Raw genomic sequence first — 15,428 nt, 5'->3', positions numbered from 1 at the left:
TCACCTGACCAAAAACGGCATATCTGTTACGGAAATAAAAGTTTCTTTCTTCTCTTATGTGGGTTTCCTTCTCAAATGGGGATTTGGGGACAAGGATAGTGTGTGAATATATATGGATAAAAAATAAACAAAAAATTCGGCTCCGTTATTTCCATAAATTGAACTTTTTAACATTGCATAATTTATGCTTACTGAAGCCTTCGGTCATATTACCAAACTTGATATCGTCTTTAGACGTCACATTGTCAGATTGGTTCCCAGTCGTCAGTAAGCCAAACACAGGGATCTGATAATTAGTTACAGTTTATAGAAATACAGGTTACAAGAGTCGTTGTTGTTGCATACAGAATATATTCCACAGGGTGAGTTACTTGTTAAAAGTTACGAGCTTGAACTCGAGTATGGAAAACATTGTATGACCTGTGTCTACCACAATACGTTTTAAAGGTCTAAATCTTACATTTGTCTTATACATGTACACCATGTAGAGTATGATTCCAGCCGATTTATTATATAAATCTATACAACGACTGAAAATGGTTATACATGTCTATAAACTAATTAATTTGCAGATGCCTTTGAGCTCCAACATTCGGACGAGGACAACTGTACAATTTTAAAAGTGAACGAATCCATGTACAGGTTGATGTTAAGAAACAAACAATATATTGTGTCCATTTAATACTAGATTATTGTACATGTATTTCACCACTATATGAAGACGGACCATGTTACAACTCATTTAAATATTGCTAATGTAAGTATTTTCATATGTACAGATCAGCATACATACACTGATTATACATGTAACAAAAAATGTGAAAACGTTGCCAAAACAAATCGATTTATTGTGACAATCAATCAACTATCATTTGTAAAATAATGAGATACATTTGTGTATCAGTCAGCGTATATACATGTTTTTTTTTTTTTTATTAAAGTCAACAATAAATCCATGGAAAATATCCCGTTTGACATAAAACCCCAAAACATGTACCTTTTCGAAACACCTTTTATTTTAAAAAAATAGGAATATAAAACGAGACTGATAATTTTGTAGAGTTGCAAAAGTTAATTAACACTACACTTATCATCATCTTCTGAACAATTTAAATAAAATGTTCACCTTCATAACGCGGGTCGTCTTATGCTTTCCGCCTCGTTGTAATCATCGTGCGTTAGTTGACTATCACTGTGTCAGACGAAAAAAAACAGCTCAATGAATATTTTCTTCACATGTAGTTTTAAAGAAACATTTTTTTTTTGAATGGCAGTGTTTATTGGTCTTTGGTCCAATTAGTGACAGTCGCGCGATGTCTTTCACCTTGAGTTCGAAACCTATGTGGAGTGGGGCAGTTGTCAGGATTTTGAAACATATCGATGTTTTCTCCCAATACGCACTCTTGCTTTATTTTTTCTCTCGATAAGACTCGTCCTTTTATAGCCCTGTCTGATCTTATCCTTGATCACCAGGCGAGCGTGACATTATTTTAAGGACAATTAATAATATGGTTAACTAATCAATGTCAGATTTTAGATAGAGCCATTTTAGCATCACATTGAAACACAGTCAACCGGTATTCTTCTTAAAAACTTTGGTATCGTTTTACCACCAGTATGTCGTCTCTCCGTTGAGTTACACAATAATATTTGACTACTTTTTCCCGTAATGGAAGCACGTGTCATTGTTTTTGAATTGCCGTCAACTGGAATATGAAGTAGAAATTGTCTATTAGATGAAGTACATATATACATGCATTGCGTATATTCTTTTTAATATTACTCTTTACTCTGTGATCTAATTACTTAAAATGTTAACATCGACTTCTAAGCATACTTACAAATTGAAAATAATCAATAATCTGTAGGCATCAATTAAAAAACACATTAAACGTTTTGTAAGATACATGTTTATAGGTCTCCATTGTATTATCCATTAATTAAACCTAGATTTCCTTACCTCATGTTGCCGCCGTGCCCTCTATAATCAATTGACTCGAAGGTAGTCGATGGTTCAATGTTCAATGTACACGTCACGGTTTAATAATATATCAAATAGACAAACCGTGTGCACGGATTAGTAAACCGTGCGGACGGATTGACAAACCGTGCGAACGGATTGACAAACCGTGCGGACGGATTGGCAAACCGTGTGCACGGATTCACAAACCGTGTGCACGGATTGGCAAACCGTGTGCACGGATTAGTAAACCGTGTGTACAGATTGACAAACCGTGTGCACGGATTAGTAATCCGTGCGAACCGATTGACAAACCGTGTGCACGGATTGGTAAACCATGTGCACGGATTGACAAACCGTGCGCACGGATTGGCAAACAATGTGCACGGATTAGTAATCCGTGCGAACGGATTGACAAACCGTGTGCACGAATTGGTAAACCGTGTGCACGGATTCACAAACCGTGTGCACGGATTAGTAAACCGTCTGCACGGATTGGCAAACCGTGTGCACGGATTGGCAAACCGTGTGCACGGATTAGTAAACCGTGTATACAGATTGACAAACCGTGTGCACGGATTGGCAAACCGTGTGCACGGATTGGCAAACCGTGTGCACGGATTGGCAAACCGTGTGCACGGATTAGTAAACCGTGTATACAGATTGACAAACCGTGTGCACGGATTAGTAATCCGTGCGAACGGATTGACAAACCGTGTGCACGGATTGGTAAACCGTGTGCACGGATTGGTAAACCGTGTGCACGGATTCACAAACCGTGTGCACGGATTCACAAACCGTCTGCACAGATTAGTAATCCGTGCGAACGGATTGACAAACCGTGTGCACGGATTAATAAATATATTTCCATGTCCCTTCGCGGGCTCCGTAGATACGGCATGTTGATGTGTTGCTTGAATTCCAGACATATGCATCTTTTAGAAAAAAAATGTGCAGTAACACTATATAAGACTTGCCCAATGTCACAATAACTATCTATTATTTGTCATGTTAAGTGTCAATGATGGCTCATATAGAATCTAAGATCAGTAGCGTGACAGCACGTTTGTTTAAATTCCATCTGTAACGGTCACGTGACCGACTATGCCTGTTGTTACTCTGTACTGCAACTACGACTGTAATACGGTCCGTTACCAAGTTCTATCTTGGACCCAGGCACTGTTAAACACAACAAACTAAATACTGCCAACAATATATACAAATAAATGGCTAGTCTTCTTGACTCATAATCACATGTTAACAACCATGATCCGATTCATTTACACCTGGTAAATACAACAACTGAATCACCTTGAGCACCCTTACATTACAATCATTCGCTTCACATCTAACAAAACAAAGGACCAAATGTCGAGACTGGTATGAGTAAAGGACATTTCAAGGTGCTCTCTTTACTATGCATTACGCAATTTTAAATCCTGTACAGGTAAACCACAAATGTACGGTGGCCCGTTTGAGCCGTCAAATCACTACTTCTGATTGAAGTAGAACTAGTTGTACATTGATATCTTGACAAAGTGTACATGACCATTTACTCTGAAGTAGTTGTGCATTCATCTACTTCAAGTAAACGGTCATGCACTCTTTATCAAGTTATAAATGTACAATGCACAACTACTTAATCAGCGGCCATCGTAAAACCGAGAACCGTGTCTAACGCATCATACAATGCATTATATGTATACATGCCTTGCATCCCTTACAATGAATTCCACCACAGTGAAAACAGAGATGGTTCGTGCGCAGCGGATAAATTTACAAATATATAAATAGTGAGGCTCGTCTCCAACACAATCAATACGAAAGGGACATAAAATGTAATATATCCTAGCGTTTTGGTTCCCCTTAGTGGAGAGTACATTCCTGGAATACCAATGAACGGTGTTTATGGTATACATGTAGCTACATGTACAGCAAGTAGTCTTACACTTTAAGTCAATCAAAGTGTTACACTCACATCGATACTGTTCCCTGGTTGGTCGGCCAATCAGAAACGTTTTGCAAACTGGTCGTCGCCCGAGCTGTGTGGGAGATCAAAGGATTTCCGTTACAAGTTTTCCTTAATAATAAGCGGTATGCCGTAATACAGATCCAGTCTTCGTATAGATGTTATTTGACTTCATTATCAGTTCGATCCATACTATCATTTCAATGAAAAAATACAGTACACAGCCTCATTCAATGGAAATAGTCTCAAATGATTATTTTAATTATTTCAAAATACTATAATAAAATCCATATCCATATATATGAGCCATGCTTATGAGCAGAAAATTCAATGTAGTGTTTGAGGTATATCTGATGGTGTGTCAAATTTTTTAATGAATTAGTGTATATACATGACTCTGCTGCTGTTGGACACCTTAACTAACTGCAGATAAACGACCAATCAGAATGAGCGGGAAGTGCTTTCAACCAAAACCACAAATAAACCGTTACTTTTTCACGGTTACTTCAAACGAAAGGAAGGCAGTGCATTTCGGCCGTGGTGCAATTCATTGTAGCGCTATTGTATTCAATATGAGCATTTTTTTAAAACTATATGTGTTTATACTTAGTTACTTAGAGTGTACCATACATTTCATTTGATGCTTGTACATAATTCAGTAATATGATTCTTGATGGTTTTTACAAATGTGTCTTATTGAAAACTTACAGGTACGTCAGTTTGGACTACCTGTATATGGACATCAGTGGGTGACTACCTTAGGAAGATAACCAATCTCCTGTTATGAAACTAACCCAGTTCATAACCATAGTTATCTCATGTGTTTTAACCAAAACTATTTTATACCATGCATTTTTTTTTTATAAAATCGACGTTTATAACCTGTGTTTTAGTTCTTACTTGCCTTTTTCTTATCCCGATCTTTTAGATGCAATAATTATTTATATCCTGATATTAATGCCTGATCTGTAGTTTGGCCGAAAATGACCTGAGTTGTCGATGGGCAGTAAAACTCAAACAAACAAACAAACAAACATATTCCAATCTGCATCATTAATTAAAAATATCATCCTTGTATCTGACTTTTGAGTGCTTTCTAATCTAATTTATACAGTTGTGAACATACACAAGTTATTGTTTAAAAAAGTTTAAAAAAGAAACCATGACAGGACAGACATAATGTATAGATGCATTTACATGGATATTTTATATTCATACATATGTAGTTAAACCAATTGAAAATGTGTACTGAAAGTAGAGTAAAGTGTATGTAATTCTATCAAACGTGCATGTATAATGTGACCAAAGTCCAAAGATACCAGAAACATGTAATCTATGTATCTACAATTTAGACAGGACAAAATACACATGTTTGTAGACACAACAGGCTTTTGGCTATACAGATATACGGACACCTCGATATATGTATATGTGTAGCTCACAGTGAGATGACTATATACAATGTATGAATAGTGACAAAGGCCTGTGGTGGATAACATACATATATAGCAGTGTATCATATATGTACGGTGCAGTGTTTCTACAAACTAAACAAGACACCACTGCATAGTATATACAATATGGTCAAGACATTGGAGGCTCCTGTCCTATAGATTTCTTTTCATTATCTATGGAGACAGAGCATTGTACACATGCATAATACATCTAACCCTATGGAACATTGAAAAGTGTACATATATATATATACATGCTTTATTTTCCTGTTTCCGTTTATACAGGTAAAATGCATAATTTGTTTCCATATAAGTCCCTGAGTGTTACAAACTTTTGTTCTGTCAACATTTATTCTGTTGATGGTATTGATACTTTTGTGTGGAGGAATAATTATAAGGAAAAGGTGACACTAGGTAAATTGATAAATTAGTTGCCTTGGTAACTAACAAATTACTACAGTGTACACACATATGAAGAGTACTGCATTGCAATTGCATAGGTAAACCTATTCACCTGAACATCTTGATTTTCGAAACACATACATGTATGCTATCGGATTACTGTATACTATGACGAAATAGAGAAGGATTTATATAGAATATTTTACATGTAATGTTGAATATTGACATTCAAAAACTCGTTTAAATAAAATATGACCCTTTCATAAATATAGAATATTTAATGTTGCTAACAGTAACGAGTCAAACAAAACGTTGCACAACATAATCAAAAAATCTTTCCATTCGACTGGAAGCCCACATAAATGTTTCTATAAGCTAAAATATTATATTTAGACCCGCTTTCAGTTGCCATGGTAACATTTTAGTACCAAAATTCAATAATTTGTCATCAACTTTGACCCTTTTCTCTTCAAAAGTCAATATGCAAGTTGAAAGGTAACCATGGTAACAACCAAAGCTAAATTGAAAATATGACATTCAATAGAGATATAAATACTACCTAAATCTTTAATACTTCCTACTTATTTTTATAAAAATAATCACAGGATTCTCTTACGTACTAAATGAGTAACATTACAGTTCATCAATGTCGACGGATAAAGATAAGTGTGTGATAAATCCATTAAGTTATCGTGAACGGCTGAGACAGCGTCTTCAACTTCCGGCTGTTTTCTCGTAAACCGGAACCGGATATCACCTTCCGCTTTCTTTGTAATGTCATTGAAAATTCAGGTATATTGATGGGTATTTCCAAACACACTAACATTATCAAAGAAAATCAGATTCCAAATAAAGCGAATATTAATGCTATCCCATTTGTCGAATATTTATCAACGGCGTTCGGCAATATATCTTTCACATTAAGTTTCAAAACGGGTTAGAACTTTGATCCATCGACGCAATAAGATTATTAAGTGAGCGTCGTATTGCATAAGTTAGGCATATACAGGTATTAACATCGGGGCGAAACAGTTGTTTTGAGATGCAGTCAATAATAATGATGTTTTATTTGTTTACATACTAAATCCGACTCTCTGATTGGCAGATCCTTTTTCTTCATTCTACTGTAATTATTTATTTGTTTACATACTAAATCCGACTCTCTGATTGGCAGATCCTTTTTCTTCATTCTACTGTAATTATTTATTTGTTTACATACTAAATCCGACTCTCTGATTGGCAGATCCTTTTTCTTCATTCTACTGTAATTATTTATTTGTTTACATACTAAATCCGACTCTCTGATTGGCAGATCCTTTTTCTTCATTCTACTGTAATTATTTATTTGTTTACATACTAAATCCGACTCTCTGATTGGCAGATCCTTTTTCTTCATTCTACTGTAATTTTTTTTTTTATATATTTTTTTTTTATACTAAATCAAACTCTCTGATTGGCAGATTCTTTTTCTTCATATACTATCAAGAAAAAATCTAAGAATGGCACGAAAACCTAACGTTATCATGGCGTCACAATACAGACGTCGACGTTGCGTATAAATTATGAAGAAACAAAATAAAAAATTGCAAAATAAAAAAAAATCGTACGTTAAAACGTATTTCATGTTATTAAGTAGTCTGAAAAAATAATTATAAGCATTGATGTAACAATTTTTTTAACTTCATAGGGTTTTGAAATAAATTTTGTTTGCAAACTTTTGAGAGAATCTGCTACGCGGATTCACACAGTGTGCAAACGAAGACGTAGAAGTATCTACTAAGACATATCGCCTTAGTGACAGCACTTTATAGACAGACACACAGACAGACAGGCATTCTTTGTTTCCTCTTAATATATATTACATTGTCTTGTCGCTTTCAACATTTTCACATCTTTACATAATAAATATTACACATGTACAATATTATTTCAATCTCGTTGAGTCACTTAATTCGCATTCTGTATAATGACGTTCATTTCTGTAAACCTTCCACCGAATTTGTTACTCATAGCAATCATCATGTTCTCCCATTCTTCATCTTCTAAGAAAATGTCGTTTCTCCCACCTAGAATGAACGAGCACTGATCGTCTGTTCCTAGGGTATCATACTGCAGTATGATAGTAATTTGTATTAATATGCAAAATTGAATACTACATTGTGTCCCCTAGAGATTGAATAGCATTAAATTGTATAGTATATATAGGAACAATTATAATAATACCACATTAGATCTTTCTTGTGTGTTTTTGGTGTCGGTTTTTGTGTTTCTATTTTGTTATTTTCAAATGCTTCAATGCGCTCAATTGTTAAAAACATTAATTAAAGTTGAATTTATCCTCATTTTTGTTACAAATATCCCATGTGAAAATGTACATACAAAATGTTTATGTTTTTTTTTCTCTGTTTCTCTATTTATGTATTTTTTCTCTAAATACGAAGTGTTGTTACCTTGACCTAGAACAATTAACCACGTGCCTTTCTGTAGTGTACCTTATCCGGTTTTTTCCAGCGTTTATGTGTGAGTGCGTCCGTGCGAGACCTTGTGCTATATTTATGCTATGACAATGGTTAACAGGCGATATATCTGCGATTTGGCATAGGGTTTCAATCGGTTGCTTCTATTGCAAAGCGTATGGAGGACCAAATTTTAAAAAGAGTCGATATATTATAAACGTTAATTTCGATTTCTTTGCCCATGAACATGTTATTTATCGTGACCTCTTTGTTTCTAGTATAAAAGCCAGTTTGGCATCTGTAATACTTATGTGCTTACAATCACATTTTAAGAATATTAATTTTTGTCATATTTTATTACTATTACTATTTTTAGACATGGATGTAGAAAAAAATCCAGGTCCAACTGAAAATGAATTGTCTATATTCCACCTGAATACACGAAGCATAAGGAACAAATTAGAATACATAGAAAATATTTGTGATGAGTTTAACATTGTTTGCTTTACAGAAACACACTTAGATGATCGGGTGCCTTCATCTGATTTAACCCTATCGGGATTCATGGAGCCATTTAGGAAAGATAGAAATTTTGCTGGGGGTGGAATTTTAGTCTACTACTCTGATTTCTTAAAATGCATACGGAGAGATGATTTAGAATTTCAAGGCGGAGAAGTAATCTGGATTCAGGTGGAAATAGCACGTCAAATTTTTTTAATCTGTACTGTTTATAGACCCGAAAACTCACGTCATCCTTTTTGGGAGAATTTTAAATATTCAGTTGAAAAAGCTTTAGAAAGTACACCAAATGTTATTATTGTTGGTGACATTAATATTGATATGTTAACTCTATCAAATAATCACATTTTAAAGCAAATTATGTTGGAGCTTGACTTAAGCAATGTTATAAATGAACCGACCAGGTATGGGGCCACAAGACACAGTTTACTCGATCCTATTTTGTTAAGTGATATTTCGAAATGTATAGATTCACATGTAATTTCAGTTGATCGTGATATCAGCGACCATGACGCATGTGTCGTATTTTTATCTACGCCTATTAGCCTTTCACGAACCTATATTCGTGAAGTTTGGTCATACAAACATGCAAATTTTGAAAAATTAAATATATTAATAAATTCTTTTGACTGGGAAACATATTTTTCTAATTACACGTCAATTGATATTGCGAGCGTTAAATTTACCGAACAGTTTTTGTTATTTGCTAAAGAATGTATACCAAGGAAAAAAGTATATATACGACCACATGATAAATTATGGATGAATTCTGATCTGCGGAAAGCCATCCGATTGCGAGATAGGCTACACAATGCAGTTAAACGAGTTAAGTCCGCATCCAACATCGATAAGTTTAAAAGACAACGTAATAAAGTCAATAACATGAAAAAATATGCTAGAGAAGTTTTTTTATGAAAATGTGGGCGATGTTATTGATAATCTTAATACTAGTGATCCTAAAGCATATTGGAGATTGGTAAGGAAAATTTTTAAAACAGTCGAACAACAAAGAAGCTATACCACCTTTATTAAACGATGATACGGGAAATGTAGAAATAGGTGATTCTGAAAAGGCAAACATTCTCAATAAATACTTTTGTTCTATTTCCACGATAGATGACAGAAATAAACCTCTGCCTATTTTTGAATCTCGTACAGAATCTGTGCTTGAATCTGTTGTGGTAACCAGTAATGAAATTTGTGATATTTTAAAAATTCTTAAATTAGGTAAAGCATCTGGTCATGATAATATTAGTCACCATATGTTAAAATATACTGCAAATACTGTGTGTAAGCCATTGGCTCTTCTATTCAATATGTCATTAAATCTTAATATTTTTCCAGAAACTTGGAAAAAAGGTATTGTTCTACCCCTATTCAAAAAAGGGGATAGGCATTTGGTATCCAATTATAGACCTATAACGTTGCTATCTTGTCTAGGTAAAGTTTTTGAAAGAGTTATGTTCAAACATATTTACAATTTATTTTTTGAAAATTCATTGTTTTATGAAAAACAGTCTGGTTTTATGATGAACCATTCAACGGTTCATCAATTAATAGAAATGTATAATACTATATGTTGTTCACTTGAACAAAAGAAACATGCCTGTCTTATATTTTGTGATATCTCCAAGGCATTTGATCGAGTATGGCATAAGGGTCTGTTATTTAAATTGAATGCGTATGGCATAAAAGGTAATTTGCTTAATTGGATGAAAAGTTATATATCAGGTAGACAACAGCAGGTAATTGTTAAAAACGAATATTCCAGCACAGGTTGCACCAATGCTGGAGTCCCACAAGGAAGTGTGTTAGGGCCTCTTTTGTTTTTAATATATATTAAATGATATAGTTGACAATTTAGATAGTGTATCACGTCTATTTGCTGATGACACTTCTTTGATGTATTCTTCATCCTCTGTTCACGATATTGAATTAAATCTTAATAGAGATTTAGATAGATTAAACAGATGGTCTCTAGATTGGCTCACTAAATTTAATCCTCAAAAAACGGACGTTTTACTAGTATCCAACTCTGAAAACCTGCATCCCTTGCAACTTTCTTTTGGTGATGAAATTTTAAGATGCGTTTGACAGTCATAGGCACTTAGGTGTGACATTTAGTGCAGATGCTAAGTGGTCGTTACACATTTCAGAAATTCAAAAATCGTGTATGAAAAAAATTTCGGCATTACGTAAGTTAAAATTTTTTACTCAATAGGAAAACTTTATTAAGGATATATAAAGCATTTGTGTTGCCTGTGTTGGAATATGCGTGCGAAGTATGGGATGGTTGCTCTCTGGGAGATGTTAACAAACTCGAACAAGTGCAGCTTGAGGCGGCAAGAATCATAACGGGTATGCCATCCTTCTCAAGTAAAGACTCACTCTATTTCGAAACTAATCTTGTACCTCTAGTAAAAAGAAGAAAAAATAAAAAAACTTATTCTAATGTATAAACTCCATAATAACCTAACCCCATCTTATCTGACCAATATCCTTCCTCCTAAAGTTGGAGAGCGATCCGCCTACAACATGAGAAATAGAGAAAACTATGTTATTCCGAAAGTTCGTTTGTCATGTTCACTTGAATCTTTCTTGCCATCTTCTATTAGATTATGGAATTATTTGCCTAGCAATGTCAGAGAGCAGCCATCCGTTCGTACCTTCAAAACATTGATACAATCTGATGTAAATTCTTTACCCGTTTATTATTTTACTGGGAAAAGGAAGTTTAATATTTTACATACAAGATTGCGACATTCGTGTAGCAGTCTGAACTATGATTTGTACAGAGTAAATATAATTAACGACCCATCATGCGCATGTGGTAATCAATGTGAAAATGCAACTCATTATTTTTTTGAATGTAGTCTTTATACTAGGCAAAAGGATGTTTTATTCCGTAATGTTTCACAATATGGTAATATTTCAATTAATATTTTGCTTTATGGTGCTCCACACTTGTCCAATATGGAAAACCAAATGATATTTCAATGGGTACAAACCTTTATTAAAGATAGTGCTAGATTTTAGGTCAAGTCTGTAACAACAAACTCATTTTGATTTTTTTCTATTTCTTCTTCAATATTTTCTGTATATATACATAATTATATGATTGTATGCTGTCAAAGTATTGTATATACATGTATTATGGAGAAGGCATTATTAAGTTGTGATAACTTGTGCCTAATCCATTATTGTATTTTTGACAATAAAAAAATATGTTTGAATCGAAAAAATTTATCATACTGCACATATTTTCGACACTTAAAATTACGATTTGTTCCACCAATATATCTCTGCTCTGATATAGTGTTGGACATGTTGAAAATGTTTAATGCTTAATGCTTAATTCACTGCTTTCTTTACATAGTTTGCAAATCCCATTTTTAACCTCTGTCCGATATGAAAGTTTGATTAATTCGCAAATTTGCCATGTATTTTTTGGAAATTTCAGCGTTAAAGACCATAAATAATTTGGTTTGAGTTACTGATGGATTACCTTATAGTATAGCAAATCAGGACTCTTGTTGAACTTTTGACGTCATGCATCAAAATAAGAATTTGTCACGACGTTCCTAAAAAATGATTTCCAATGAAACTCCCTACAACTCTCTCCAAAGAAAACAAAATCAAAAGAAGAAAGCTTCAATGTTAAATTTCACCATTATTCACCACGATTGTGGAGTGAACACAAATGTACATAACGAATTATAAAAAGTTTTACAAAGGAAGGACGAGGTACCATTACACAGATTGTTCCAGAGATTTCGTGTTTCTAAATCGGACCATTGATCATCAGGTAGGTTAATAGCCAACGGCGAAGTTTTCTCAAAACCCTGACACCTTCTTGCGGCATATCGTATGGATTTATAAAGCATTTCGGAGGACTTCTGTTTTACATTCGCCCAAAGTTCACATTCGTACAGAATACCAGGAATGACAATATGACATTGATGAGCTGTGCACTTTTTGAGTGGGTTCAAACCACCAGGGTAGATACACACTCTAATTAAACTATCCAAGTTTCGTCTACCTTTGTGACACGCGCATTCTATACCAACGTCAGCTTTAAGATAAGAACAGAAAGTAATTCCCGCGTAAACTTTCGTATGGGTCCACTGAATAATCGCGCCACCAAGTGAACATACGGCTGTTGGGTTATTGTTAGTTCGTCTCTTATTGGAAAATTCCATCAGAGAGGACTTACAAGAGTTGTAGTTTAGTCTCCACTTCTTAGCATAAACATACATGATACCAAGTTGAGCTTGTAGATTCGCGATTCTCAAAGCAAGTAAAAGCGTGTCATCGGCTAACAAAACACATGGTATATTTAATTTTTTAGACCACGTTCTTTACTATTCAACTCGCGCGCTAAATGTTTTATCATAACAAGAAACATCCAGGCTGACAAAGATGTTTCGTTCTGAAATGAATTTTGCAATATTCTTACCATTACAGCCGAGTGTGTACACCTTATGTAATAGCCCATCTATCCATACACTGTTTAAAGCTTTCGCATTGTCCAAGAAAGTTGCAAATACTTTAGACCTATATTCAAAATAATGTCATATTGACTCTTTTATGGATAACCGTGTGTATAGAATAATTTCTAATAGCTTCCGTAGCACCGGTGTTTATGATTTATGATTATTTTTATTCAGTTTGTCTTTATTGCCTCCCTTGAATAGTGTTATAACTATGTCCTTTTTGAAGTGATCCGGGTATTTCTCCCCTAGAGAGTATTTGGTTAAACTAGACAACGATAGTGTCCAATAGGCGTTTGTCGTCATGGTGAATATGTTCGATCACTATGTTGTCGTGACCTCCTGCTATACCATTTTACATACTTTTGACTGCTGTTTGATCTTCACTAGAACTTATAGGCCGATCGCAAATACATCCATTATTTCCAAAGCTATTGACGAACATTGACGAAAATTTCAGATTGTGTCATAGTCTGATGAATATCATCGAAGTCACTTTGCTCTGCTCGTAGAACTTATTTACTGTAATGTTCAAACCATTCATTCCTGAGCTCGTCGGAGTCCCGGATAATGTTACTGCTAACTTAAAGTTCTGAACATTAATGACTATGAAATTTTCTTGTCCGTACAGCCTTGTAGAACGTCCCGACATCAACTTCGACTTTTTGTAAGTAGTCAAGTTGCTGTTGTTCATATAGCTCTCTTGCTTCTTTCAAACATTACAAACAGTTGTTTTTGCCTCCTTGTAATCGTTATAAGATAGATAACCTAAACCATGCGGTCTACCGTTTTTATTCACACTCTCCGATAACGGCTTATCATCTTATGACAGTCTATAACATTTCCGAAATTCCAAAAAGGGTTTAGATATTTACGATATTGTTTTGCAGGCAGTGTACTTTTCGCAGCATCTTTAATTATTGAATCGATGAACTTCACAAAGGTGTCGAGATCATTCATGGTTTTCTTGGCGTCGGAACTCCAGATACATAAAAAAATTTATTTGTCTACTTATTGCACCGATACACCTACATGTATTATACAATCATCATTTCCTTTGTTTATAAGAGGAGAAAGCTTCAGGGATTTTCTCCACAAAAGGATGCGTCCTCAGTTCCAGCTCAATATGAATTCGTGCATCGCTGCGTCCGAACGAGTCAAAACTACAGTCAATACTGTTAAGGAACCAAGCTGTTATGAATGTAACAAATGTTATGTTATAACAGCTTTATAATTCAGTTTACTAAGATAATCTCTTCAATACCTTCTTAGTGACAACACGTTATATAGTTGTTTATGATGATTTTTACCAACGTAGTCACTGATTTTGTGAGGACCTGCTAGAAATGTGTTTTTAGGTGCTAAAGTTAGGTGGGTGGCAGTTTTGTCTCGGGGAGCTTCTCACTTTACGTGTGGTGTACAATGTAGAACACGATTTTACAGGTTTTTTTTTATTATTAAAAACCCCAAAAACATCTAAAAATGGTCTATGGAACTCTGGTGGGTCCAAATTGATATAACCTGTAACTAATCCACAGATTTGGGTGTTGTCACAAATGAAGCAAACGAACCATGCTGTCGGCCATTATTGTAAAAATCTCTCTCAGAGTTCATTGTGGTCTACTGAATGTGGGCACCTTAACGACTCCTTATTTACTCGCATCCCATCACTTCCGTCGTCTGCTACATCTCGTACCTCGTCCCATACCTATCACGACTTTGATAGTAACAGTTTGAACATAAAACCACATTAATGTGAAAAAGATAAGGTAAAACATGTTGTGTTTGAAAGATGCTCCACGCTGAAAGAGCATACACGATATTCAAAGTTTGAACAATTAGTGATGTTAGTGTATGTCTCACTGACACAAAGAAACATATGATTGTTTTTGGTATATACACAGTACGTAATTACGTATGGCGCGATATGTCACGGGTGTTTTTTTTCTGGAAACAATTAATTAATAGTTGTGAGCTTCTGATAGAGAAAAATACATTTCGTCTGCGGTGGAGAAGTGCACTTAAGATATAAGGTCATTACTGTAAGATATCGATGAGTAAAGTCGGCCAGTGCCCAATGATTAAATTCCCATCTTATAAATAAACACTAGATACACTTATAGGGCGAGTTAATGAGTAACCATCCTGTTCATCATACACTTACTTCCTTGCGGATAA

General features: G+C 34.7%; 1 long non-coding RNA gene across 1 annotated transcript; it reads right to left on the bottom strand.

Moving 5' to 3' along the window:
* Window positions 1-996: 996 nt before the first annotated feature.
* Window positions 997-2,317, bottom strand: LOC138335891 (uncharacterized). Its single transcript, XR_011210346.1, has 2 exons — window positions 1,961-2,317; window positions 997-1,706 (listed from the first exon to the last, which is right to left on the bottom strand). It is a non-coding gene; the product is annotated as an uncharacterized lncRNA (long non-coding RNA).
* Between the last annotated feature and the right edge of the window lie 13,111 nt (window positions 2,318-15,428).

The sequence above is a fragment of the Argopecten irradians genome, chromosome 12, assembly GCF_041381155.1.
Source record: "Argopecten irradians isolate NY chromosome 12, Ai_NY, whole genome shotgun sequence".
Classification (NCBI taxonomy): domain Eukaryota; kingdom Metazoa; phylum Mollusca; class Bivalvia; order Pectinida; family Pectinidae; genus Argopecten; species Argopecten irradians.
The sequence above is the reverse complement of the archived record's forward strand: the minus strand, read 5'-3'. Positions and strand labels throughout refer to the sequence as shown.